Here is a 24,649-nt window from a genome sequence, read left to right as displayed (position 1 = left end):
TTCTGTTTATTGTCGGGTTTCAGATCTTTATCCCAATTGTTGCAATATATTATAGCTTGATTACAGGTTTGTTTGTAAATGTGAGCCCTTGGGCCGATCTAAAACACGTCAGTGCCTAGGTGTTCCGCCGACCGCATTTGTGACTATGTTTTACTCCATAGTGTCGGATAGCATTCACCTGATTATATATTATATAGGTGTTCCGGTGCCAAGGTGCTCGTGTCATTCCATTCGGTTTATCACATGCGGTCTATCATATGAGTCCCAAATTGACGAGGACTGATCGTCTTAAATTGTATGCTAATCTCAATTAGCAATTTTAATTCTTCATGCTTCTGGTGACCCACCGATTATTGAAGTCCCTCTTGGGTTTGTGTTATTTTTATTTATCAAAAGGCATCGGATCTAATCCAGTTGTACTCTAGTCCACTCAGAGACCATTCATGAAATGTGGTGAGCGTTGGTTAGTGGCGTGCCTGATATCATATTTAATTAAAAAAGAAAATAATTATTTTTAACGTTAACTTTCTTTAGCTTGGATGTATGCCCATGTATATTTAGTATGGCAAGTCCACCCATTGTAAGGTTTGCGATAAGCATTGGTTAGTCGCGTTCCTGGTTTCTCGTGACTTTCAATTTGTATTATATGCATTGTATCTATGGCGGTTAGTCCTTACCACGCCGCCATAGACACAGTGCGTATAACGGTAACTATTATGTCTACTTTCCATTGATTTATGGTGACACTTTAATTCTACTTGTGAGGGAGGCAGGAATTATACAGCCATTGGAGAGTCTGGTTTGGGTTTAGAGCACAGCCCGTTTCCTAGTTTTGCTTGCAGCAGCTAGTCATTTGATAGATGCATGGAAGAGAAGATGATTCCTGGAGTCCTGGTGAATGTGCAGTGGCATTACTAGACTGAGGTAACTTTGTGTGGTGCCCATCTTCCCTGGTGGATTTCTATTATGCTCATATTTATATAACTTTGTGCCCTGCAATAAAGACGATTGATTTATTGAAACAGCTGTCACCACAGAACTGTGTAACTCTGAAAAGGTGTTGAAAATAATTATTACATGCTGCATGCCACACACTCTATGCATGATATGATAGGTTATTTATAACGTGCTTAATACCACAGATGTTTCTAAGCAGGGACCTGGAGATCGAACCTGTGTTGCTCCGCGTTGCCTTGCTTCCAAGGCGAGCACGTTGCCCCTTAGCTATCCTTCTAAGACATTGCAGTAAAAACCTATTAAAATACACAACATTGCACTTGTCAAACTCATCAAATATTCTCTGGGGAGGTGGGGGGTGATGAGGATATGTTGGGATCTGACAGCAAGAAGCCAAAATACAGGTGTTTTTCATCCCGATGTCTGCAAACAGTCCAGATGTTCGGCACAGTCCTGTGATGTCCGCAAACACTTCAGATGTTCGGGGACATCTATGCCTATTTCTGCATTACTGGGTTGGTGAAAAGCAGTTTTTGGATGGCTTATAACTTTGGTGCCACTCAATGAAACTGCATGTAATTCTGGAATTCTATTCTAGACCGGCTTCTGAATGGTTTTGGAAAGTGTGGAGCTGTTTTGTCAAGAGGGAACAAAATTAGAGGGGGGTCCCAAAATATTGTAAAGGCTTATAAATGTGGTGCCATTTGATGAATCTGCACAATAGTTCTCATAAAGATTTGAAATCTAGATATACACGGGTTTGCACAGTTTGGTGGGATTCTGTCAAGAGGGGGCAAAATTAGAGGGGGGGTCCCAAACTATTGTAAAGGCTTATAAATGTGGTGTCATTTGATGGGAGGATAGCTCAGGGGCAACTTGCTCACTGTGGAAGCAAGACGACACGTAGCAACAAAGGTTCAATCCCCGGCTCCGCGCTTAGAAACATCTGGGTATTAAGCATGTTATAAATAACCACACAAAAGTTTGCAAACATCTTTTAGATCTAGATATACATGTATTTGTAAAGTATGGTGGGATTTTGTCAATAGGGGGCTAAATTAGAGGTGGGGTCTCAACATTTTTAGATTACTTATAATTTTGTTGCCATTTGACGAATGTGGACACATGTTTTCAGAAAGATTATAGACCCAACCTTGAATGTTTGTGTAAAGTCTGAATGGATTTTGTCAAGTGGTGGCTAAGTTATATGACTATTGTATGTACATACATGTTGACACTTTTGAAAAAATAAAACATGGGCGGATTTCCAGAAAACTCATGTAAGGAGCATTGGCAAGGACCTTAAAGCATGGTTTTGCAAATGTACTGTGCTTTATTTTTTACAAGTGTCATAATGTAGGTACAAAAAATAGTGATATACCTTTGGTGACTGATATATATATATTGTGGCAATGGGCAGTGGCCAGATTGTCTCGCTCATGGCATAAGGTCATGACCCGGACAATCTGGCTACTGGAAATGTCCACCTGGGACTGGCTATGTGGTAAAGTTATTCGAAAGTGGGATAGCTGGGATAGGTGGGATAGGTGCTTGTGGTAATATGGTCATAGGGTTCTCTCTTCACCTTCTACAGGCTGCCATGGAAAGGGAAGAGGGGCTCTGTACAAAGCCCCACCTTCCCTTTCCATGGTGGCCATCTTGGGAAAGGAGTGTCCTTCCTACAGCGGGACACGGCAGGCGTCCCTGTGTAGGAATAAAAATCCCTTTTTTTAGCGCTGCAAGTTCGTGCATTGGGAACCCAGACACTAATTGCTTTGATCCCCCATTGCAGGGTGTGGAATAGGGGATAACGGTCCGGAGCCCTCGTTATCTGCCCTTGCTTTGCTTGGGCCAATAACTTGGGCTGACGGGCCATTATCCCCTGTTCCAGTCACTGGAACTGGGGTTGAACGCCACATTATTTCCATTAGCATAACATAAAATGCTAATGGAAATGTTGGAAAATTTTATTGAGTCTATGTATGTTATTGAGAAATGCAAAGTAGATGGAGTCTATAAGATTTTTTTTATTTCTATTTTTTAACTGTGAAAGGTTGATCCTAAAGGAACCTTTCTTTTGTTGTTTTATGATGTCTTTTTTTTGCAGGAGAGGTTACAACGTGAGGTGGGGAGGGAAATGAGGGAAGAGGCACCAAGCACTAATATGGAAGGGCAGGTGGACAGGGGAAGATGTTGCGCGTGTGTTACTTCTAAGGTAGGGGGCAGTGTTTCTCATGCTCCTTGATTACAGCTTCAAAAGCACTTCAAGATTGCTTCCCCCTGCAGAGTGGTGTGCTGCAGTATATGCAGAGGACTGTTGTCTTCGAAAAATATGTATCAACAGCATTTATTCCTTGCAAGGTAGCTGGTGGGATTTTGTGTCCCACAGATTAGGATGTGGTTACAGTATTGGTGGAGGAAGATGAGGTGGAGGAAGACAGCCTACTACTTGCTAACAAAGGAACCACCTTTCTGAGAGCATTGAAGTGGTTGGATTTGGTGTGGCGATGCATAGAGGTGGTCCCGTAGGAGTACTGACCAGTAGTCCACGACTGATTGTCGTGGGGATGTTCTGGGTGTTAGTCTTAGCCGTACATGGTGGTGGCACGAGTTATGGTTGCTTAGTTTACCATAACTGGCACATTTCTGAGGTTTTTCGTGTTTTACTTGTAACAATAACGTCCCTTTAAAAAGTTTTTTTCATTGAATTTCATAGGTTTTTATTAGTGCATCTTAACCATAACGTCCCTTTAAAAAAGTGTTTCAGTGAATATATATATATATATATATATAGATGGGATTGTGGTTTTTAAAATCATATGGGTTTCGGTTCTCATAACAATTATGTTTTGCTTTGATGATTTTATATGCACAATGTTTTATTGTTCTGTTGCTTTTATAATGATTTTATTGAAATAAAGTAGAACTGAACTGAATTATTGGATGCAGAAAAATACTGACACAGCATCCGATATTGCTAGAAGTGCTGAACCTCATGCATTGATAATAAAACAGGAAGTGGCACTAAGGCATCCAGCAAATAACACACTACTAGGTAGCCATCACAGGATTACAATCCATTGAAAATCCCACACAGAATGGGCTATCCAGGGGAAATAAATGATGAGCTCCCAGATACTTGGAGGTCCCCTTTGAAGGGTAGGGTGGTGATGTATAATTAAGAAAACCCAGGTTCACTGAACAGGAGTTTAGTGTATTAGCAGAGGAGGCATCCAGGCTTGTGGACAACCTGATGCCAAACCCACTTCTGCCAAATGTGCCCTGCTATAGGAAAAGGTACGTGACAAAGTTACAGCTGTGTCTTTGCACCCTGTAAAAACCAAATACACAGAAAAGAGTTGGGAAGAACTGGAGAAAAGGGTACTGTCCATTATATCGATGCACAGGCAGGAGGATTTTGCCACAGGAGGGTCTCAGGGCCAACTCCAATCGTGTTTCCTTAAAAGGCAGCGGCTGCCACCGTGGTGGGTATCAGGGATATTACTAGAACCAGTGATGGAGATGTTGGGGCAGGTCTACAGGTGGTAAGGACAACTTTATTTCATATAAATTACAAGGCCTGCTGCATTGCAGGATAAGACATAATAATTATACTGTGATGGAGAAGGCCCCATTGGCAATATAAATAGCATGGTCTAACCCATATGATCACATGTGTATGCAGACTCTTGTTTGTTTCCCTCTCCATCCAGGTCTGTTTATTGCCAGGAATTCTGGAAATTGTAGTTGCCCTGAATTTCAAATGAAAAGTAAAATTCTACAGGTTCCAGAAATAAAAAAAGGACTGGGAGCGGGTGGCCTTCTCATGCATGGGTGGGAGAAACTTGACTTCTCTCTATGTGTAACTCCAATTACAAACAACAATCACCTGATCCTCCAGTCCCTGGTCCAGAATCCACCAGTAATTAACCCAAAACCCAAACCATGCATGCATACACTCCACCAGCAGACAACTCACAAATGAATCTCAAAACACACAGACAGCAATATGACAGGTCCACACCACATACAGTCCCACATATATAGGCCCACAGTACAGCAGCCATACTGTGCAAATGGCCAAATGTGCCAGTGAATTAATGTGTAGAATAAATACTTATATAATCTCACACATGTGTATGTTATGTTATGTTAAGTTACTTTGCATTTTTATAGCGCCTTATGTACCATTGGTATGGTGTCAAGGCGCTGGTAGGTTGAATGTTCTCGGGAACCCAAGTTCAAGTCAGTAGAGAGTAGAGAGAGTCAAAAGGTGCGTGTGAGCACCCTCTATGTGTGCAGCAGGTGTGGTATTCGTGTGATAGCTGCTTCTTAGCGGTAGATGTGGTGGTTGGGAGATCAAGAGTATGTGTTTGTTCTGGCAGGTTGTTATCCAGACCGATTCTGGCTGCATTAGGCCTGAGGAGAACGCCTAGGCTGGAGGATGTGTAACCAGCTGTGTTTAGTTAGGATGATTATGAGGCAAGTGATGGTATGAGAACAGCTATACCGAATGGTGTCATTGTATTGCTGTGTTCTATTTGAGTGGTGGTGTAAAGAAGAGAGCAAGCGTGGAGATGTGAATATGGTGGTTTACCTTCGGTGCTTGAGATCGAGCCCACTCCAATAGTTCCATGTACTCCATTCGTTCCATGTACTCCGATTGTTCCGTGCATTACGACCATTTCAAGCACTCAGACTGTTCCTTTCAATGCTCTTTCAGACGTTATTTGCCCTCCAAACCATTCCATGTAAGTCACGCCATTCTATGCACTCCAGTGCGTTCCATGCACTCCAATCCGTTCGATCTCCATCTCCAGCGATGAAGAGGGAGCATCTGGCACCCAAACATCTATTACATTGTACTATGCAACACATGTCCCACTGACCATTACATCGAAAACCATCACTTCACCATCCACAAAAGGGAAATTGACTGCTACTGCTGAGGGCAAAGGAAAGAAAGTAGGGAGAAGCCCCCTATCAAGCCAGCACATGCTGGCAAGGTAGCCCACCTAGCTCAACCCACACAGGATGACCAGCTTACCCAGCCAGAATAGGTTGCAGAGCTAGCCCAGATAGCACAGGCTGCCCAGTAAGTGAAATAGAACTATCCTGCCCACACACCAGTGACATGACTTGTGGCTGTGGAACTCACCCAATAGGTGTTGCAGCTCATCCCTCACCTCCCAAATGGTGTCCTTGAACATATCTGAAGGCCCCATGGATGTGAGATCAGCCACCCCACAACCAACACCCATGAGCATGGATGGCACTGATGCAAACAACGATGGCCCACGTCTGTGGTTGCCAGAGGATCACAACGTATCGGATGACAATCAACACATTACGTTTGAAAAACATTCCACACATCCCATCCCAGTCCATCTGCCATCCAGATTGGTTCAGTCTGCCAGATTTGAGGACTCCAGTGGAGCAGAGCGCCAGGCAATCATAATTCGCCTGAGAGAGGTGGAAACAGAGCTCCAATGTGAGGAGGACTTATTGATGTAAAAAACTGAATTTGCTACAGGTCATTTTAAATGTGTCAACACTGCATGGCAAGAGGTTGGGTCAGCTTGTGTCCTATCTGGCCTTGTGGGTGCCAAAGCACTTCAAATACAGTGAATGAGGGAGAGCACAGAGACAACTCAGAAGGTCTTACACCTGATATCTAGCATTTTGGAGCAGATGGAAGCGTCCCTGTCCCGGGAGGATAGCTCAGCGGCAACGTGCTCGTCTTGGAAGCAAGACGAAAGGAAGCAACACAGGTTCGATGCCCGGGTCCGCACTTAGAAACCTCTGGGTATTTAAGCGTGTTATAAATATGCAACTAAGACACAAAAAAAACAATTACGCACTAAAAAAAACAATTCCTGTAACACTACCTCGATGCCCGCGGGTGGTGTGAGCGCTTTAAAAATGCAAAAATAGACTACAGTCTGTTGTGTCTATGGCTCCCACACCATCAACCTCTGTGTAGCTTAATCTATCACTGACAGCCTACCATGTCATTCCACATGGCGTACAAATTCCCCAGGCCCCTACCCACATGGGAAGGAGACAAAAACATGCAAATAACTGTGCCTACACATGACAGTGTTGTCACAAGCAGACTCGTTCAGGTGTATTGGGGTTGACTTCTGGAAGAGAGGGAGGGGATTTGTTATGGTTGACCGCTGGAGAGGGGAAGGGGCATGTGTTGGGGTTCACATCTGGGGAGCGGGGGAGTGGGTGTTGTGGTTCACTTCAGGGGAAGGAGAGAGGGGTGTGTTGGGTGTTCTGGGAGAAGGGTGGAAAAGAACACACATGAGTCTGTGGTATTAGCATAATTGACGTAAAAACATTTGATCGAATTTTTCTGAACTTTCTTTCGGGCAAATTTAATTAAATATATATATAGGGTGGGTAAGGGTATAGATTAGGTTGAGTGTAAGTGGGGGGCTGCAGAGGTCTTCTCCCCCCGCATTTTAGACCAAAGAAAAGGTCAAATAAATTCGATAAAATGTGATTAGGTCAAATGTTTTAGGTCAAATAGACCCAAACCGAGTCTGTCATGTACAGTAAAGAGTGTGATTTATATATATGCAGTCCAGTTTTACTGTACCACTGTACACATTCAAGCATGTGCTTCTTTCCCAACAATGTGAGAGGGTACCCTTATATACACACAGAAAGGCCGCTTATGTGCTACCACTATCTTTGATGGGTCACAGGGACATTCAGAAAAATGCCTCCAACAATCGATGCTTTATAATCAGGCATTCTCGCACATGCCTTTGCGGACTTTCTGCTGGTGGTTCCTCTGCATCATCACTTTGAGGTGGAATCTTCATAATGAGGGACATCAGCATACTGCACCATATGCAAACATTATTGAGCATGCACCATGCAATTACGAGGTGGCCAATCTTCTGCGGTGCATACATTAGGGCTCCTCTGGTTCTCTAGAGGCAATGGGTGATTGCTCAGAGGAAATGTCTGCTTGATAATGCAGCATGTTTGAATGTGGGCTACATAGTACGACCTCTCCTCTGGCCTCTAAGGGTTTCTGTATTGTATCAATTGTCCTGGAAATAGTTAATACCCAGCATCACCTGTATGTTAGAGGGTAAATTGTGAATGTTTACATTAGTCCTAATACATGGTAATTACACATGTATCGACTTGTGTGGGTGGAGTGTATGGTTGCTGTAGCTAGGGGGTGGTCTTGTGTCTCTAGTACAATGCGAGCCATCTATGCTGTCCCCTCACCAGGAGCTTCATGTGCTTAACCCCCCACCCCTACCCGCACCAGGCATTTCCTGTGCTTAAAGCGCCCCTCTAGAACTAGGCACTCACTGTGCTCAACCCCTCTCTCATCAGGCACTCTCTCATTTCAGATTACCTAAGAGGCATGTTCATTGACTACTGTGTCCACCCACGTATGCTCAGAGGGTACCTTTAATCAGTACCATGGAATCATGTATGGAACCGTGGAACCTGGCAGAGCAGTGAGTGAAGGTCATATCTGCGTTATGGGTTTTCAGGACATTCATGGTATGCTGTTTCTCATTTTTGTAGGCTTGCTCTTTCACATGGGGGCACCAACGGTACATGTGTGTACTTCAGGGTCATTATAATATTTGCCAATTGTGCAATGTCTTGCAATTGTCCACTTTTTACATGTATGGATTCAGGGGTTGTAGGCAGTTCAATGTGCTGCTGAATGGCGTCATAGGGCGCTCAACACTTGGGTGCGGATTTATGACAAGATTGGCTGTGCACTGTGGTGCACAGGCATTTGTGCCATGGAATGTGCCAGTTGTTAGCAAAAGGAGGACAGCCATTAGTTTCAATAGAGGGGGTTAGGCCCATTTGGACAAATCTTATCTGGGTATGAGTCACCTGTCAAAAGGTAAGTAAGGTCTGCAATCAAATTTAAATTTTATATATAGACTTAAATGGTCCAATAGAAAATTCTAATATATTATCAGTGCAACTGTGAAGTAGAGAACGGAGACACCATCTACCGAAGAATGGTGTTCACAGCAATGCTGAGGCGAGAGTAGACTGTCACAAGGGTGCGGAATGCTGCTGACAGGCGACCAACACGAAAACAAACCCAAATGTTACCAGAGCTTCGAGAAGGAGTCCTGTGGCCCAGAAGATGCGAACCGAAAGCAAAGGTACAAAGGCTGGTAGGAAGGGGCAGGAGGTCCAGGGAAGCCGGGAGAAGCACAGAGAAAACCCGAGGGAGAGGGTTGGGACTCAGAGAGCACAACAGACTGACACCATGAGAGAGGTCCAGACAGAAAGAGGGTTAGATACACTTGTTAACAGTGAAACAACATAAGAGAAAGCTTAGCTTGGCAGAAGACTGTACCAAGCTATCCAACAGAAGAGTTGTGAGTCTGGGACTCACACTCACATTTAAAACAGAGAATAAAAGGGTTGCAGAGACTAAAAGGAAAAGACAGAAATACAGAATAAATACAGGAGAGTGACCCAGGCTGTCAAAGAACTGTATTGTGAGTCTGAGACTCGCACCCACATTTAAAACCAAGGACAAGAGCATCATGGCCCCTAAAAAGAAGATAGGGAGACACAAAAGAAATACAAGCTTGGCAGGAGAGTAAACCAAGCTATCAAAGGAGCCAATGGTGAGACGAAGGCTCGCACCCCTATCTAGACCAAGAGAGGAGGTTGCTCGGGAACACTCAGAGAATGAAAAGGGGATACCGAGGAGAACCATTGGTGAGAAAACAAATACACCTAAGTATAAATAGCACAGATTGTCTGGGACCCAACATAACAAACAACACAGCAGGTCTGGGACCCAAGAGAGAGAGAGACACCTAGCAACTCTGATATTCCCCAGGATAATATCTACCAACAAAAAGAAGGAACGAGAACTCCTCAGAGAATAAATAACTAACAAGGTTTACAAAAGGCACAACAGCTATGTGACCCAATAGAAAGAGACACTTAGAGATTGTGATATACCCTTTGACAAAATCTATCAGAGAGAGAGAGAGAGAGAGAGAGAGAGAGAGAGAGAGAGAGAGAGAGAGAAAGAGAGAGAGAGAGAGAGGAATTACTAAGAAGGACTACACTTGGCAGTAAAGTAAAACCAAGTTTGTTGCAATCAATGCCACAAGTCTGGGACCCGCACCCTTATTAGAAAGCAGGAGTAAACTGAACTTTGTTTGTCGTTTCTCATTAGTCAACTTCTGGGTTTGTGTAGTAGAACAAGCCAAGAGCCAGGGGACAGGAGTACTTCCCAGATATTGGAACACCTCATACTTGAAAGAGGACATTTCTTTTAATTAATACCATCACTGACATTTAGAACCTTTCCTTTGATGAAGGAGTTTCATCAGCACCTTTTTGAGAACAAAGTATCCTTGCACTTTCGATATATGTTATTAGTGTTAGGGTCAGAAGTAGGATTTTGGGACGCGACGGTGATGACATTTCATGTTGACTTCCTGTCAGTTTTGCTACTTTCCTTTTGTTCGGCAGAATCATGTGCAGTACCCTTTGGGAACACTACACACAATTAAGACTACAAGTTTAAGTACAATTTCACCTTTGGTACAAGCCTGTACTACACAGTAAAGTGGTAGCGATGGCTGAGCAGCTAGACTTATCTCAAGAGTAAAGTGAGCAGTACAAGAGATTACACAAAGGACAACAATCACTATGGTTCAAACAAACACTGATTCAAGGTTTCAGAGTAAATTAATATACATTTATTTACACCATCATTTATAAAACAGTTCACTATCATAAAGCAGCAGAAAATCACATTCTTAATATACTACAATAACACCCAACCAATTCTGGACAAGTTAAGCTCAAAATGAAGTGTGAGCAAAATGGCACTCCAGCAATTTAAAAGGGAAAAAAGACAGGGTTATCCAAAATCAATAACACCAACAAGTTATAGGCAGGGAAATCTAGAAAAGGCTACTACAACTAGGATTCAAGTCAATAGGTCTGGCCCAATGTTAATGGTTCAGAGTCTTTGCAGAGGATCACACAGTTCAAAGTAGTTTGCGGTTAAGTCTTTGCCAAGAGTTCAAAACGAAGTTGGTCGGAGGAAAAGTTACTTAAAGGAGAAGAGAAGGACAAGCCTTCAGAGAGGTGAAAGATTTCCTGTGCTTTCACCGCGGTCAGACGAAAAGAACGACCAAATTTGCACAGTACCTTTAAAGGAGAAGAATGCTGTAGCTGAGGCAGTTGTTCCTGGCAGTTCCTGCAGGCTCATGGTTCCAGAAGCTTCCGTCATGGTGACAAGAAGGAGGATGGCTGGAGGGTCCTGCACTGCCCAGGGAAGAAGCCAGCAGCAGAGCAAAACGACGAATAAAAGGTGCACTCCTTAAAACCCAAACTGGTTCTCTTCCCACTGGCTATCCAATCTACTGCAGCGATGCACAGTAAATTCGACCAGGATGAGGACTGGTGTCTGGTGTTTGGCGAGCTGATTGTTCCCACCAAGCTCAGGGGAAGAAGATTCCTTTCAGATCTCCTCTGTCGTCGAAGTTTCAGGCGATTCGGACCTGCAGCGGGGCTTCCTGTAATTGCGGCAGTCATCTTCCTTCAGCTTCTCTTTGTTTCTCTCGTTCCAGTGGCGACTCTGCCTTCCAGTCCCAGAGACTGGCTTTTTATGCACCAAATCCCCCAGCCAATCAAACAAGAGTGCGACTTGGGTCTCCAAGGAGACCCTGTGCATGGGGCTTCAAACCCCTCCCTCACATCCTGTCCACCCAGACACTCAGGCGCCTAAGGAGAGCTTCTGTGCAGAAGCCTGCCAAAGGACGGCGAACAAAGGAACCAAACCTGGTTTGGAGCGCAGAATAAAAAACTAGAAACACCTTTACCAAAAGATATGGCAAAAGAACTCGACCAGAACCAAGTTAAAATAAAAGTGTATTACCGGGTTTGAGTTCGAGGCTACCACCATAGCCTCCAATGATACCAAAGGCTATTTTCATAGTCTGCAGTAGAACAAAATGCTAGATACCACTGCCACCAGCCACATCTTAGAGAAAGGGGAACATACCATGAGAATCAGACAAAAGGGGATAACTATTAACCCCTCCAGTACTCTATTGGAAGGTAGGGTGTACTGGGTCTATAAATTTAAAAAAGACTAGTAAAGTCAATGGTAAATCTACATGTTCTGGGAGACAGTAGTCAGTCCCAGAAAATTGAGTTTAAAGTGGGAAGTCTGAAAAGACAACCCTGTGTCACTGCACTAAAGGTGCTGGGTGACACACAGTAAAAAGATGATGCCACTGGAGTTGTTTTAAAACTCCATAACCAAAGAACACAAAAGTAAAACACATTGAAAATGAAAAGTTCAAAGCCCCAAAATATAGCAAAGGAGCTGGAGGGCTCTAATGTAAAGGGAATTAAGCACTTGTGTGAGAAATCTCCCTAACACCTTTGAGGCACGGACACCCCTCTTAGTACATAGAGACAGGGAGGCATTTTTCAAAACCCTAATTTTTACTTTAATAAAGGTTTACAACAATAACTGCATCACCTGTGTCCGAGCCTTCCTTCTGCACCCTTACAACACGAAAGCAAGGCATTCCTTACAAGAATAACTTCCTGGATTCAGGTTTGTTTTGCTGTTGTTGGTCAACTCTTTGATGTTGTCCTGAAACGACTCCAGATCCGCTTCAAAACAAGCATGTCTTCTTCACAGTGAGCACATATCTCTTTCGAGAAATCCAGTGTATCTGTAGACTTAATGGCTTACCAATTTACCTTCACCACCATCAAAAACATTACTTTGCTATGCCCTTTGCACCTTTAAAGCCAGTATCTCATTGTAATGTGCTCAATTTAATCAGCAAAAGGTTCACTGTGTCAATGAGGAATATATACTGACATTGTTGTGACTTTAGATCCCTGGCTTGCAGGAACCATCTTCATTTTTTACTTAGCTGTTGCACAATAAAAACATATTTATTATACTCGTTGCAATTTCAGTATTGTCACACCTGAGCATCGACACATGCTCAACACCCAAACGAGTTAGTACAAAGTGGTTTATTATACAAGATACATTTACCAGGGGTTTAGGGTAGACTGCAACAAAGAATATAAAATAATCAAAGAAATCACAAATGAGCATTCCCAGCTTCCTTAAAGGCCATAGCCTGTCAGTCTGTCCATCTGGCTCTGCTGTGTGGCAGTCCTAAAAAAGCACACACATTCTTTGGAGTTTAAGTGCCCCAGCATTCCTTTCTTGTCTTAGTTGAGCGGTTGCTTCTTTGTAGTTTTCAACAGGTCCTGGGCCAAAAGCCTTTGAAGTTCATATGAAGTTACAATCGACCACCATAGGTCTCGGAATACCAATTTACATGGTCCGTTGAACCCTTAGTAGACCCTGCCCGAGTCTCTACAAGCACTGGTGTGGCAGGTTCCCTGTTTTTTCAGTGACGCTTTGCTTGGTCCCTCCCTTCTTCTCTGGACCTCCTTCGCTCTTATCCCTCTCCTCTAAAGCACTTCCTTCCTCTGCTTCCTCCTTGATGTCCCAAAACAATGGGGCCCTTTGCACATCCCAACTAGGATACCAGCTCCTTCCTGCTCTTTCCAGCTCCTCCTATTTCTTGACTTTCCTTCCCTCCTCCAGATGTTTCCACTCCTCTGTACACTTCTCTTGCTTCTTTTCTTGCTCAACCTTCAAGTACCTATCATTTATTCTATTGGCTCTCACCACTTCCTCCTTTTACTGTACCCATGACTTTCCCCAACCTTCCTCTCTTATTAATGTTCTTTCCTCCTTCTCTCTGCGCTCTTTCCCAAACCTCCCCCATTCCTTATTTCTCCTGCATATGTCAAGAGGAGTAGAACACAGAGGCAGACCTGATATGTCCGCCCCAATCCTCAATTCAATCTTACAAAATGAAGGGGATTGGATAAAATGGCACTTAACACTTTTACCACCATCCATTTCAGCTGGAACATAACCCCTTATATATTGTCGTGACGGTGGTAATGCATTTGATTCTTGGTCTGGGGTCTTTCTGGCAGGTCAAGTCCACACATGGTTTGGTGGTTTTCCTCACGGACTCGTCTACCCAGCACCAAAGCCCAGATCCCATAGGTCATCCCAGGGGGATCATGCTACAGATTTGTCATTAACAATTTGAGCCCAGGCCTGTCTGCTATTCCTGCCTTCCTCAGAGAAGATTATACTGGAAGGTCTCTTAAGGAGGCTAGAGGAAGGCAATGCCGTAGCTGATTTCCATTTCTCTCTCGCTGGCTCTTGAGTTGCCCCTGCTGCTGCTAACTTTGGAGCATATTTGCAGTTCAGATCTTAGAGAGATCTCCAGTATTATTTCTCCTGATCTCCTCTGTAGCCTCCTTCACGCCATGTCCCCTCAGCCTTTATCCTCCTTCCCCTCTCTCCTCTCTATTGTTATGTTCCTTTACCTCCTCCTCACCTCTCTTGAAGCGTTCCTCCTTTGCGGTTTCGCCCTGTTAACTCCCCACCACTCTGTCCTCTCCTTCAACTGTCTTTTGCCTCCTCTTGCCTCTCTCGCTACTCACAAATCTGTCTATCTCCCACACTTCCCTCTGAAACAGCTTCCTATTATATCCCTGCCGGAACCATAGTTGCTCAGAAAATTGTTAAACCCATTGTAGCTGCTAGCCATTCAGGAGTGGGGATTTTAATTGGTCAATACCAGTTCTAACTAGTTCTGCAAGGTGTTTACTCTTGTGTCACAGAGTGGGCCATTGCCCCTCTTACCAAGTAAATCAAAATCTGGTTCGTCATTTTGGTTTCATGTGGACTTTTCGGATCAGCCACCCTACTCCACGATGGTATCTGTGGTGTGTGCTGTTGCAGCGCCCTTCTCCTGTATGTCTTCTCGAGATGTTTCCTAGCCACAAGCTCCTTCTCTGGTGTGCTTCCTCATACTGCAGCTCTGACAGCAAGTTCTTCAATCTTGCACGCTGCGGACCCGCAGTGTTCTTCTCAAGTTAATTTCATGCCAGCACATAATCACACTGTATTCGCAGTTTGCAGGGCACTGAGTGCAGAGGCACATGGGCTATGCTGGCAGAGTCTCAGATAGCTTGCATGTTTAATGACATGCTATCATTTTGAGGCTTTGAAAGGGGAATGTGTACATCATACCCGTGGAGGGGGAGAGGTTTTAGGGGATTCTGCATATACCACCACCGGGCCACCATTACATAGCAGCCCTTCGGGTCTCCAGCAACCCATCCCAAAGCCTCTTAAAAGTGCATAATCTCACTGCACAAACACTCCAGCAAACTGGTCTTTCATTGATCTGCACAATGCATTGTGGCCTGTGTATTCCACATGAAATCACGTGATAACGTTAAAAATTCAACTGGGGTCAAAGTTCGGTTCACCCAAGAGATGCTCTACACTTGGTAGGTATCAGGTTCCTCTGCGTGCCTAGGAAAGACTGGTGAGTTCTATGGTGGCTGGGCTCTTCTCGACAACAGCAAAGTCTACAGTTCCCAGATCTCCAGGGGTGGCACCGGCAGTTGTATGAATGCCATAGATGTTCACTGTGAAATTCACATGATGAGCAGCTGTGCTTGCTGCTGGCAGACAGAGAGACATCTGCAATTATAAGACCAGTAAATGCTGCATCACTTTGCTCCTCGTCTGTGTGTGTTTACCAGTAGAAGCAGTGCTTTGTTCACTATTTGTTGTTTGGGGTTTGTGTCATCGGATTTCGGCCTTGTCCTCTGAATTGGCGCGATGCCGAATAGTGATTCTGCTTGGCTTTACCTGGTTGTTTGAAATGGCCCCTGGAATTTGTTTGACTGCCCCTTTGGACTGTTGCTGTGGATTCCCCTCATCTAGCTTTGGTTTTAGACGGGGACCTTTTACTGCAACCTGAACTATAAATGTGATTGTTTGGCTCAGCAGATTCTGTAACTCTTAACTCTGGTGTGCCCCAGCGGGGGTGAGACTTTTCAAGATCTCTCCCTGTTGCCCCCTCATTCCACCCACGGTGAGTCTATTCATCATCCAGATCTATGTTTCATAGTTTTTTTCTACCTTCAGGGCATATTTAGGTTTAGTGAGCACATTTAGGGCACAGTGGGTCATGCCTTACTTTTGAACTGGCCTAAGCCTCTGTGTTTCCTCTTGAAGCTTAGAAGAGATCCTGTGCAGCATTCTTCATAACTTTCCACTAACCGGCTAGCCGAGCCTGAAGTATATTCATATTCCCTGACCACACCATGGGAGGAAAACGGCTTGCTCTCCTTGGGATATCCAGTAGTAAGCTTTGCTCCATTTCATGATTCTATGTAGGGTTGTAAACGTAGCACACATATCAATTAAGCAGTGTGTTTTAATTGTATTCACAAGGAGGTATGGGAGCTCCTCTACCAAAAACGAACATGGACAAATAACCTGTTTTATGGAAAGGTACCCACTCGGGAGGGTCTACAGCCACTTTTTAGCTCACTGTACCTTTCACAAAGAAGAAGTATCCATTTGTGTGTCAGTCTGGTCCCACCCACTGGGACAGTCCAGCACCAAAAGGCTATGCAATTCTCCTCTGAACAAGAGTGCCAACATCAACGGTAGACACATGTGTCCTGGCCTAGTCGGGCCTCATCAGTGAGGTGAAGCTGTGCCATTCTATGCACAGTGAGCAAGAAGTCCATGTCTGGATTACCCTGGGTAAATTAGGATAAAAACCAAATTCAAAAAGAGGTCTGGGAGCCCCTCTACCAAGAAGGAACACAGCAAAATAACCTGTTCTCTTGGAAGATGCCCCCTCTGCACAGCACCTGTCACAGAAGAGAAATATCAGTTCCCATATATTTTAATTGTAGGCCAACGTAGAGAGATAATGCATTAATTCAAAAGTAAATAGTGTAGTGTCCCTTTCTTTAATATGGAAAACAACATCATATTGTTATTATTTTCTTTTTACTGGAGTCCATTAAAGACTAGCAGGCAGATTCATGTAATTCCTCTCAAAAGTGTCGCACGCGGCTGGCGCACAGCGTGCCCGTGCGAATGTCTGCGCCAGCCGCGTGCGATAAAATCAATTTCCGCGCACAGCGTATTCATGGATTCCCACCTCCAAAAGCAGACGTGGCGCAGAGTGGCGCAGCGACCCTGCAACAGCGCCAGTTACGCCCCCAAGAACGCCCTCGCGCAAGGAAAAGCCACCAAGATCGCAAAACCATTGCAAAGGGCTGCGCCAACCCTGTACCAGTTTACCAGACTGGCAAACAGCAAACGCAAAGCGGGGAACGCGTATTACGGGTGTCAGGAACACGCGTGCGCGAGAAGTTTCACACGTGACCTGGCCTGGGGGAGCGTGTGCGTGTATTTCAGGGGTGCGTGAGAAGTATTACACGCGAATGGCCTGGGTGCGTGTATTTCAGGGGTGCGCGAGAAGTTCCACACGCGATTGCCCTGGGCGCGTGTATTACAGGGGTGCGCGGGAAGTTTCACACGCGATTGGGCTGCGTGCGTGTATTTCAGGGGTGCGCGGGAAGTTTCACACACGATTGGGCTGCGTGCGTGTATTTCAGGGGTGTGCGGGAAGTTTCACACGCGATCGGGCCTGGGGGAGCGTGTGCATGTAATTCAGGGGTGCGCGAGAATTTCCACACGCGATTGGCCTGGGCGCGTGTATTTCAGGGGCTCGCGGGTGGTTTCACACGCGATCGGGCCTGGGGGAGCGTGTGCGTGTATTTCAGGGGTGCGCGAGAAGTATTACACGCGAATGGCCTTGGTGCGTGTATTTCAGGGGTGCGCGAGAAGTTCCACACGCGATTGGCCTGGGCGCGTGTATTTCAGGGGCTCGCGGGTGGTTTCACACGCGATCGGGCCTGGGGGAGCGTGTGCGTGTATTTCAGGGGTGCGCGAGAAGTTCCACATGCGATTGGCCTGGGCGCGTGTATTTCAGGGGCTCGCGGGTGGTTTCACACGCGATCGGGCCTGGGGGAGCGTGTGCGTGTATTTCAGGGGTGCGCGAGAAGTTCCACACGCGATTGGCCTGGGCGCGTGTATTTCAGGGGCTCGCGGGTGGTTTCACACGTGATCGGGCCTGGGGGAGCGTGTGCGTGTATTTCAGGAGTGCGCGAGAAGTTCCATACGCGATTGGCCTGGGCGCGTGTATTTCAGGGGCTCGCGGGTGGTTTCACACGCGATCGGGCCTGGGGGAGCGTGTGTGTGTATTTCAGGGGTGCGCAAGAAGTTCCACACGCGATTGGCCTGGGCGCGTGTATTGCAGGGGCTCGCGGGTGGTTTCACACACGATTGGGCTGCGTGCGTGTATTTCAGGGGTGCGCGTGAAGTTTCACACGCGATGAGGCCTGGGGGAGCGTGTGCGTGTATTTCAGGGGTGCGCGAGAAGTATTACACGCGAATGGCCTGGGTGCGTGTATTTCAGGGGTGCGCGAGAAGTTCCACACGCGATTGGCCTGGGCGCATGTATTTCAGGGGCACGCCGGTGGTTTCACACGCGATCGGGCCTGGGGGAGCATGTGCATGTATTTCAGGGGTGCGTGAGAAGTACCACACGCGATTGGGCTGAGCTGCGCGGGAAGTTTTACACGCTGGCCTACAACACGTACTCATGGAAACGAACGTGGCCAATCTGGAAACACGTACGCCAGCAGGAAGTAGGCGTACGTCCACCCGCACAGCATAAAAGTGCACGCAAACAACAAACAAGCTCAGACGCCAGGATGAACATACCGTTCCTATCAGCAGTGGCCGTGGGATACCGCAGGAGGAGGAGGAGGATAGTCCGGGCCAGAATATTTACACCCAGAACCAGCCTTTTTGGGATGCCTGATGACCATGTGTATGGGAGGTACAGGTTTCCACCTCACATAATACTCGACCTGGTCAGTGAGTGGGAGGATAACCTCACATCAACCACCATGTGCTCCCAAGCACTCAGCCCCCTGGAGAAGGTCCTCAATGTACTGCACTTACAAATACACTGGCCACTGGATCATTTCAGCGGACAAGTGCCATAGTGGGGGGGGGTGTCACAGGCCACGCAGTCACGCTGCCTACACCAGGTCTTGGCCATCATCACTGCACGCCCATCAGTACGCAGGCACATATACCTGCCCAGAACACCTGCAGAAAGGCAGGCTGTTGCCCAGGACTTCTACAGGGTGGCACAATTCCCCAAAGTGCTAGGTGCCATTGATTGCACCCATGTGGCTCTACGTCCCCCCAGGGCAACTGGGCACATCTATAGAAACCGCAAGCACTGGCATTCCATCAACGCCCAAGTAGCATGTGATGCCAAGGGAATCATCACCTCAGTATACGCCAACTATCCAGGCTCCACCCACGACAGTTTCATCTACAGAATGTCTACCCTAAACCGGGACATAGAAGCTGGGCGGCATGGCGATACATGGCTGCTCGGTGAGTATAAATGCAACTGCGCATGCATGCATCTCAGATACTGAGTAATGTCACAACCCCACTGATGATACCCATCACCACCACCCCAGGGGACAGTGCCTACCCTCTCAGCATCCACATGATGACGCCAATTCCGAACCCCACCACGCCACCCCAGGTAAGATACAACACAGCCCACATTGCAACCCGGGGCATCGTGGAGCGCACATTCGGAGTGCTCAAGTCACGCTTCCGCTCCCTTGACCGTTCTGGTGGGCAGCTGTTATACGCTCCCCCAGTAGTGTGCAGGGTCATAGTGGCAGCATGTGTCCTGCACAATGTTGCAACACGCCGGGGCCTGGCCGTGGACATGGTGGTGCCCCCACATCCCCAACCACATGCATGCCCACTGCGCATGGGAGGGGAAAGGGCACGGGGTGAGGCAGCCCGTACGCAGCTCTTGGCTAATTACTTCACATAAAATCACACCCCTGTGGAGTGCACACAGCCCTGGCACATACCAGCTGACAATCAATGATGATTGTTACTGACAATTATGATGTGTCAATGGACAGTCAACTGTCACAACCATACCAGCCTGAGATTGTACATCTGGAAGTGTTCCATTGTGTGCTTCCCAACCTACACAAACAGCACCAATGCTGTGTTCAAAAGACACACTCCTATGCTGCTAAAATCATTACCCCCTTGCAAGACACAACATGACAACAGTGCCATGTCACCCAACCCCTCCCCCGCACCGCCACCCAACACACCATGGCATGACATGCCATGTGAGAGCAAACAAAGTCATCCCCCAAACATGACACGTGTCACAAAGTACAGTGTCCCTAATGGAAACTGGCCACACACAATATGCCCACATGAATGAAGAAACAACAACACACATGACCAAATACTTACCACAATACAATCGACATAGCATAAACATGACAGTACTAAGGCAAAGGATACGTAGTCTTACAACATGAGAATGCCAGCACATCCACCACCTCCAACTGTACAGTGTTGTTGCCACGCACATCTGGAAGTCCACTGCTCACAACATGAGCCCCATCTCCAAACTGGACGGCCTTGTGAAGACATGAGGAATTAACCTGCAAATCAGGAGGGAGACATGGATGCACAAGCACACATCAATACACCATGCAGTGCACAATACAACAACAATATGCACTAGGAATGTATACACAGTATTGACTACAGACTGCCCACACAGCTCATGGGAGTCCAACGTCACTGTGTAATTCACTGTCACTTGGGCACACCCTTTGCAAGCCCATGGAAACGGGAAGCAGGAGGGGTGTGTGTCTCACTGACCCAAGCATCTAACCCAAACTCAGGACAAGCCTGCATGTGCACAGCCGGAATACAGTGGATGCCCACGGGAGCCACACAAGGCAACACACTGCAATAAAAACTCAAAAATCAAAAATAAAAAATCAAAAATCAAAAATGGCCATGTGTGGGCCAGGGGGGGTGGGGGAGGTCACCCAGGAGGTCCGAGGACAGGGTGCCCACCAACAGCCACCTGCGTGAATGTTCCGAAAAAAAACACCTCCATGGGCTCATGGCCTGCACGGCTACTAAATAGTGGGAGATTCACTGCTGGATTCGCTCTCCTCAACCTCTGCTGCTGCTGCCACAGGAGGTGGTGGTGCCATGGGAGGCAGCCCACGCAATGCCCTAGTTTGGTCCTCCATGGCAGCAAGCATGCGGGCCTGGAAGGCCTCGTTCTGGAGGGATATGGTGCGGAGCCTGCATCTCTGCTGAGAGCGTACGGGTGACACGCTCCAGCAGCTGTTCCGTCCTGGTGACAGTGGAAGCCTCAAGGTCCACAAGAGTCTGCCTGAGGTGCCGGACCTCTCCCCTCAGGGCTTCCCTCTGTCCCTGGGCATCTATAGAAATTGATTCCCTCAGATTGTCCAGGGCCGCCTGTCTGTCCCTGTTGGACGCCAACATGTCCTCCCTGACTGATTGGCAAATGGAGTCTGTTGCCTGCTGTAGTAGCTCCATCTGCCTTTCTGGGGGGACAATGGAAGTGGCCACCCTCTCCATGGCTTGAGCAATCATTTCGGATGATGCTGCCTGTTGGTTGGCCATACCGTAAATGGATTGCTCCCATGCGGTATTGCCTGGTGGCGGACGGCCACTGCGTTGGCGGGCACCACACCTGTCTGGGGCAAGGTAAACTGCGCCTTGCTGTGTTGGCACTGCCTGAGGCTGCAGGACTGCATTTCCCCTCTGAACTGCTGGCCCAGGAACAGGATCAGATGTTGCGGAGTGTGGCCCTGCATCCGTAACCACCACAGGCGCACCTACCAACACTGACATCCCCATAGTGGGCTCTACCCCTGGTGCAGGTGGGTCGGACAGAACAGTATCCCTTCCATGAACACATACCTGCGAATCCACATAGGCCTCATCCGAATCAACACCTGAAAAGAGTTCTGGGGAGGTGCAGCCAGGGACACCCCGGGACAGTATGGCCTGCAGCAAGAGAGGGTTCTCCCCCACCACCAAACCACGTCCCCCACTGGTGCCTGGTCGTGCTTCAGATCCCTCCGGGGCCTGCACCATCTCCTCTCCCTCAACAGCATCAGGTGCGTCATCCTCTGCAAAAACAAGAAAGACAAAAAATGGAAACAGGCATTAGCACCATGGCACGCTATTAGGCCAGACAAGCTACAGTACCAGTACTTGATTTACACATGTCCCACATGACTATAACCCTCCCATGCATGCACTGTCCATGAGTTGGAAGGGGAGGAAAATGTCAGACACTGATGACACCAAGATGGGTGAGCAACACATCAGCTGCATGCTGGCTAGCAGTGACATCACACATTGGCCTGTGAGTGGCATGTCCAATACACATACATGACACATGCCATCACACAGATGGCATGTTCCATGGGCATGTCATATATGTGACAATGGGGCAGAGTGATGCACAGTAGAACCAGATGAATTCCTATTATCAGCCTGAATGAACACAGCTAAATACGGAACAATGTGGTAGCAAGATGCCACTTCAGGGCAACTGGCGCAATGTAGTGCAAAACGCCTACTGTGGCCAGAAGGGATACTGTAATACCCAGAATGCATTGGATGAAGCACATGGGTGGGACAAAACACTCAGGCACACACACCCTGACCTGGCACTCAACCAGATCCCCTCCCACAAACTACATACACATGGATCACACACACATGCATGTGCACTCACCGGACAATGCCTCGTAATCTGGCAGTTCTCCCACACCTTGGATCTGCTCCTCTGTGACGTAGGTCCCAGCAACATGCTCATGTAGAGTGAGTTCTATGTCCTCTTGTGGAGACCCACCTCCAGTCACCAGAGTTGCGGCATGACTTGAGGCCAGCTTTTTCTTTGCCCTATGCTTAAGGTCGTTCCAGCGCTTGTAGCACTCAACAGCTGTGCGCCTCATAAACCCAAGGGCACTTATGCTGTCCGCGATGAACTGCCAGTGTGCCTGACGTCGAGCAGGTGTAATCCTACACCCTGAAGTGACCAACATTTCGGCGTCATGTTCGGACACATACTGCACAAGTGCATCCAGTTCGGCATCATTGAAGCTAGGCTTCCTTGGCGTGCCGGACCGTGTAGCCGTGTCGGGGTCATCAGCCTGTACTGGACGAGCACTCTTCCTCTTTCTTTTTGTGGGTGGTGGGGATCCGGAGTGCCCTACGCCGCTCTGGACACTAGAGGCAGGAGCACCGGTGGACTGTGTAGTAGTAGTGTGCGATGGCACACTGACCACATGACTTTCTGCAGGCATTAGCTGAAGTGTGATGATGGCAGGGGGAACCTCAGTCTGATGTACCGGGACCAACACTGTCCTTGCTGGGGGAGTCAGAGCTGGGGTGGACGGAGCTGCAGCTGCCCCTGCAGCCTCCCCACCCCGCCTACTCGGTGCAGCAGATGACATGGCTGCCCCTGTACCACGTGGCCTGGTGACACTGGCTTGCGCCGCCACCCGTGGCCTAGACTTGGCGACCTGGAAGTCAGCCTGGGAGTCACCCTGTGCTAGGTCAGGTGCCACAAAGGGCCGGTCCAACAAGGGCTGAGCAGGGATGGTGTCAGCCACGTTTCCCTCAACCATGGGGGGGAGGATGTGTGTCCCTGACTGGTCCTCCACACGTGGAGGGCTTGGGGGAGTCTGCAAATCCTGGCCACGTCCCCTACCGCGCCCACCACGCCCACCTCTTGAGGCTCGGCCACCTTTGCCACCCTTACCACTTGCTCGCCTCCCAGCCATGGCACTGATGGAGTTGTGATATGGGAGTTGCAGTGGACAATTGTCCTGGGCAATTGGGGGTCAAAGGGGTAGGGTACTAGATGGAATTCGTACCCAAGTGCTCTAGCAAGGCTGTATGTAACCCCTGGGGAAAGATGACCGGTCACGCAACGCACAGGCACCCCTAAAACAGAAAATGACGTGCACGCGACCCCTCGTAGACCACGTGCGTGGGAAAAGGAACCTGCACTACGCTGTGGCACCCAGAAACACAAAAATGAACGTATGCGTGTCACACGCAGCCTACAATGACCTCTGAAGGGGTACGCTACACACGGGGCTAGCACAGTTGGTAAATACGTGCGCGACTCACCGTCTGCCAGGGAAAAGAGCGTGAAAAATACGCGCGTGTGCGCGTTGGCAAAACCCCCGCCAAAAGAAGAATTGTACACTGTCTGAGGAGACAGGACAAAAGGAGAAGTCAACGCTGTTTGAGGAAACAGGTCGAAGAGAAAATCCGAAAAATACTGACAGAGGTAACAGGGAGTACGAACTAGAAACGCTGTGAAGTAAATCGCGTGTGAACCGACAAGAAGTACAGATTTCACCCACTCGCTCTCCACGGGAAGCACGTAGAAGGAAATGACGTACTACACGCACCTTTTAAAACGCACCACACGTCCAACGTCACTTCCGCGTATACGCACTCAGGCACTATCCTCCAATCACGCAGGCTGACACTCGGACGTGCAGTTTTTGGTCTTGTAACATTCCCCTGTGTACAGGGACACGCCCGCGCGTGTCATGTCACAGACGCGCCTGCGCTGTCAGGGCCTTTGGTCCAATGGAATTGCGTACACAGGCCAATCGCGTGTGGAACTTCTCGCGCACCCCTGGAATACACGCACACGCTCCCCCAGGCCCTATCGCGTGTGGAACTTCTCGCGCACCCCTGGAATACACGCACACGCTCCCCCAGGCCAGATCGCGTGTAAAACTTCGCGCGCACCCCTGAAATACACGCGCC

This window comes from Ambystoma mexicanum, chromosome 10, assembly GCF_040938575.1.
Source record: "Ambystoma mexicanum isolate Mex_15411 chromosome 10, UKY_AmexF1_1, whole genome shotgun sequence".
In the NCBI taxonomy this organism is placed as follows: Eukaryota; Metazoa; Chordata; class Amphibia; order Caudata; family Ambystomatidae; genus Ambystoma; species Ambystoma mexicanum.
Note: the sequence above shows the minus strand (reverse complement) of the source record.